Raw genomic sequence first — 5,342 nt, forward strand, 5'->3', positions numbered from 1 at the left:
CTACCCGAGAGGATTGTTTAAAAAGAGTGTCCTCAGAACCTTTACTGTCTGTTCGGGAAAAAGGTGTTCTGCTGAAAAGAAAGTTGTCCCTTTTAGAACAGGATGTGATTGTGAATGAAGATGGAAGAAATAAGCTTAAAAACCAAGGTGAAACTCCCAATGGAGTCTGTATGTTTTCATTAGCTTATGGCGATATTCCAGAAGAACGAATAGATGCCTCAGATTTTGAGTGCTCTCTTTGCATGAGGTTGTTTTTTGAGCCAGTGACAACCCCTTGTGGACATTCGTTCTGTAAGAATTGTCTTGAGCGTTGTTTAGATCATGCGCCATATTGTCCTCTTTGCAAAGAAAGTTTAAAAGAGTATCTAGCTGATAGGAGGTACTGTGTCACACAGCTGCTGGAAGAATTAATAGTGAAGTATCTGCCTGATGAACTGTCTGAGAGAAAAAAAATATGTGATGAAGAAACTGATGAAGAATGTTCCAGTATTTGTTTACACTATGGCCTGTCCCACTGTGCCTTGCCCTCTTTATGTATTTGAGCCAAGATACAGACTGATGATTTGAAGAAGTATACAAACTGGAACCCAACAGTTTGGGATGTGAGTCAGTGATGCACAGAGCAGTTTTGCAGATTTTGGTTGTATGTTACAAATTAGAAATGCACATTTTTTGCCTGATGGAAGGTCTGTGGTTGATACAGTTGGAGGAAAGTGGTTTCAGGTTTTAAACAGAGGAATGAAAGATGGATATTGCACTGCAGACATCAAATATCTGGAAGATGTGAAGGTGGAAAATGAAGATGAGATTAAGAATCCCAGAGAACTTCATGATTTGGTATACTCTCAAGCCTGCAGCTGGTTTCAAAATTTAAGAGACACATTTCGAAACCAAATTCAGCACTTTGGATCAATGCCCGAAAGGGAGGAAAACCTTCAGGCAACTCCTAATGGACCTGCGTGGTGTTGGTGGCTTCTAGCATTTCTTCCTGTAGATCCCCGCTACCAGCTGTCAGTTTTGTCAATGAAGTCTTTGAAAGAATAGTTGACAAAGATACAGCATATACTGACCTATTTTCCTAGAGACCAACCTAAGTAACTCACTGCTTGGATGTTCCTTTACAGTTACCCCAGTCTGGCTGTGTTGATGGCCAGATTGTCCGCTGCCTTTGCACATCCAGTGCTGGTTTCAGAAATGTAATGAAACTTTTTTTTTTCTTCAACCTCCTGAATCATGTGGTTCTGCAAATGAATACCTTCGACTAGGATTTAGACCACTAAGAACTTGCACAGAACAACACACACTGAATGTGTGTTAAACCTCTACATTGTGATGAAGTTGCACTATGTACCATATTCTAAAATGAAATAAGAACTCTGTATGTCTATGGCGTGTGTGTGTGTACACGTGTATGTGCGCGTGTGCGTGTGTGGGTAGTGTGTGTGTGCATCTTCTCTGGCTTTAAAATTTTTAAAGAAAAAAAAGCCATAGAGAGCAGAACTTGCTGAGGGTCATTTCTTGCCCAAGTTTACAACATAGCGACACAAGTTTTTCAAATTGAATTTGCCTCAGATGTATCTGTCCTAATGCTTACATTTGCACAAGTATGTAAAATAGAGAATTGAGTATCCTTCTCCATTGGAAATACTGCTCTTGTTGAATTGTCTTGACCATTGACTATGACACAGTTTCTTATTTATGTAAATATTTGCATCACAGTAGCTGCCAGGCATTGGATGCAGAACCTAGAGCCAGTTTTCAGGAACAATTGTCAACCTGACATGGTACTGTGCATCTAGTCATAAGACACTTAAAACTGTGAAAATATGGTTTACATTTAATTGTATATAGAGGTAAATGGAGAACTCAACTCAGTACCAGGTAATTTGTGCACTTTAGGGGGCTTTTCACATTAACTGCCCATCTATGTAATTTATAGTTTGACATGATGTGTGTGTTTTAAAAAACGACATAGTATAAACTCATTAAGGATCTGGGAGAAGAGAAGAAGTTTAGTGTAGAACTAAGCTTTTAAAGTCTGTTTTGTTTTCGAATTCTGGTCTTGGTGCAAATGTTAGTTATGCCTCATTCCTATCACAATGAGGTCACCATGCTGCGACCTGGTTTATATTCATGCGGCCCTAGAGACTTTTGTAATTATGTGTTGCAAACTTGTAACTGTCTCTATTAACTTTCTTTTATGTAAGTAATTTGTAAAATTTTCTTAAATTTTTTGCTTTTGCTTATTTAATTTTGAATAAAAGCTAAATTCATAATGAAAAAAAAGAGTGAGTCGATGAAAAGAAAACTGTGAATCAGGCACAGGGCAAAATCACTCAGGGGGCTCGGGGATGGCCCGGGGGGTAGGGACACAGGCATAGGTGGAGGTGCCCTGCTGGAGCCGGACGCCTTGGAGTGCGAGTCTTGGCTTTGCTCCCGGCAGCTGGAGCCCTTTCTCTGCCCACTGTCCTTTCTGGCTAAATGGAGGCTTCGAAGCTGATCAGTGTTTGGTGACCGGCCCAGCGCCTCTCCTGCAGACAGGAGTCCTCGATAAATGCGACGGCTGCAGTTACCAGCCCACGGGAGGGGCCCTGGGAGCCATCTCCCTCGACGCCAGGAGTCAGCGGGGAGGTTCAAGGGGCCCTGAGTTCCCATCCCAGGCCCTCCAGGAGTGGGGCTGCTTGGACAAGCCTGGTCCCCGCTGCATCCCCCTGCACACCTGGTGCCTGGCCCAGAGGCGACACAAGGCACCTGTTTCTTGAATGGACGCGTGGCTCCAGCCACCCATCTGTGGAAAGTGGCAGAGGGACCCAATGCTGGCCGAGGCCCCTGGCTTCCGTCCAGACACAGACACGCACGCCCTCAGGTCTGGCTCGCTCCACTCCTTTGCTGCTTTCTACTGTCAGGCAGCTCACAGCCCTCCATGTGGACGTCCCTCCCAAGCCCACCCCGGCCCGCATGTGTCCCCTTGCACAGGACGGTGTCCTGGGCTCCCTTCTCCCCTCCCCCATCCCAGCACATCTTCTCAACTTTGCCTCCTATTTCTCCAGTCCCCCAAAAGCTCTTCATCTCTGCCGCCACCACCCTGAGCCAGCAACTGACCCTCTCGTGTGCCCACGATGCGACCCTCTTTCCCCCAAGCTCGCTGGCCTTCCCTCATTCACTTTGCACATGGCAGCCAGAATGGTCACTTCAGAGAGCCATTCTGGCCATGGTGGGCCACAGGGCCTTTGCACGTACTGTCCTGGTACTCCCTCCCCAATCTGAAACACTTCTCCCTCCTTTCGTCACCTGGTGAACAGCAACTCATTCAGACTCAACCCAAGTGTCACCTCCACCGGGAGGCTCTCCTGGATTTTCCCTGCCTAGGTCAAATCCTCTAGTACAGCCTCTTGTTGGCACCCATCAGTTTGTGTGATTAGCTCTGCGGTTGCTTGATCGACACCAGTCTCGCCCAGGAGCCGGTGAGCACCTCGCTAGCAACCAGTTTGTCGCCTGCCAAGCACTGCTTGCTCCTCGGTAGGTGCCAGTAGACATCTGCTGAGTTTATACACATCCAATGAAGGGGCGAGCCAGCACCCCAAGCCGCAGGTGACCCCCAGGGGAACCAGACCCTGGATTCGGGCTCCCACAGCCTCAGACACAGGTTCTAGCTGGGCGGGAGCCGCCTCTTCCCACAGACGGGGCAGGACCTGCAGCTCCAGGGTCCTACTGCCAGGGGGCGAAGCGGCTGGGCCTGGGTAGTCGGGGTGGGCCGGACACAGGAGCCCTAACCGGACACTGGCCAGATCCGAGGTCATGAGGCTTTGCGGAGGGGAATGGGCAGGACGGGCGGGGCAGACTCCCCTGAGAATCAGCGAGCCTCCAGCCAGGGGAGCATGCAGGGGCGGATCCAGGTTTTGTGAAACGAGGATTTGGCTCAGGCCCTTATAAGGGGCCTTGGCAAACGAGGGCCCCCGCGCTCCGTGAGCATCGCCAGCCTCGGGCGCAGCTCCGTCTGCCATCCAGGCACCCCCGCCCCAGCCTTGGAGTCCTCCCCCCTCGCTCCTGCACAGACACAGCCTCGTTGAGGGGTCCTGGGACTAGGCCAAGAGCCCCCCGTGAAGCCGGGGCAAGCCCAGCCCTGCACAGCCCCGCCCTGCTGGAGGCGCAGGCGCCCTGGTCCACTCCATGGGATTCCCCTTCCCCAAGCTTTCCTGCCTTTGCCTAATGAATCTGGCAGATCAGAAGGGGCCTTTCTGCCAGGGCCTAATGTCGTTGTCTCCAGGTGAGATATTCACAACATCCCTGAGCCCCTCTGGGGGCACAGAGGAGCCCCCGTCGCCAGACAACTCCAAGACTGTGTCCTCAAACGAGGCCACATTGTCTGGCTGGGCACCATAAATGAATTCTTTTCTTTTCTTTCTTTCTTTTTTTTTTTTTTTTTTAACCTCATCTCTACAATAAATTTAAAAAATTAGCCGGTCTTTTCTTTTTTTTTAAGACAGGGTCTCTCTCTGTTGCCCAGGCTAGGGTACAGTGGTGTGATTGTGGCTCACTGCAGCCTCGGATTCCTGGCTTCGGCCCTCCCACCTCAGCCTCCTGAGTAGCTAGGACTACAGGTGCCACTACCATGCTCAACTAAGTTTTTATTTTATTTTTTTTTTTAGAAATAGGGTCTTGCTATGTTGCCCAAGCTGGTCTCAAACTCCTGGCCACAAGTGATCCTCCTGCTTCAGCCTCGCAGAGCACTGGGATTACAGGCATGAGCCATTGTGACCAGCAGGATAGTATTTTCTGTTTTATAAATCTGGTGATTCTCTTTTTTTCTTTTTTTTGAGTTGACATCTCACTTGGTTGCCCAGGCTGGAGTGCAGTGGCATGCTCAGGGTCACCCCAGCATCCTGACCTGCTGGGCTCCGGTGATCCTTCCGTCTCAGCCTTCCAAGTGGCTGGAACTACAGGCACATGCTTCCTTTTTTTTTGAGTTAATGTAGAGCTGAGGTCTCACCAAGTTGCCCAGGTTGGTCTCGAACCCGTGGACTCAGGTAATCCACTCGCCTCGGACTCCCAAAGTGCTGGGATGACAGGCTGAGCCATCAAGCCCAGGTAGTGATTCTCTTCTGACCTACACAACGATACTGCATCGTATTGCTCTGGTGTTAAGAATCAAGTTGATAAAAAAAGTATATGTGGACAACACCCTATTTAGGCACTTAATTTACTCAAAGTGTCTGAAGTCTCCAAAAATGGCCCCTCCTGACCTCCCTTGGACCTAAGCTGTGGACCAGCTGCGGCCAGCCTTCCTGAGATGGGCCCTTCTTGGAAGCGGGTGCCACGGTCCCAGACATTGTTCATTGACT

At 49.1% G+C, this 5,342-nt stretch overlaps 1 pseudogene; it reads left to right on the forward strand.

The window, feature by feature from the left end:
* The first annotated feature begins 155 nt into the window (after nucleotides 1-155).
* LOC103249324 lies at nucleotides 156-2,252 on the forward strand (annotated as a pseudogene).
* The last annotated feature ends 3,090 nt before the right edge of the window (nucleotides 2,253-5,342 follow it).

The sequence above is a fragment of the Carlito syrichta genome, unplaced genomic scaffold (genome assembly GCF_000164805.1).
Source record: "Carlito syrichta isolate Samal-C Ts95f unplaced genomic scaffold, Tarsius_syrichta-2.0.1 Scaffold40884, whole genome shotgun sequence".
In the NCBI taxonomy this organism is placed as follows: domain Eukaryota; kingdom Metazoa; phylum Chordata; class Mammalia; order Primates; family Tarsiidae; genus Carlito; species Carlito syrichta.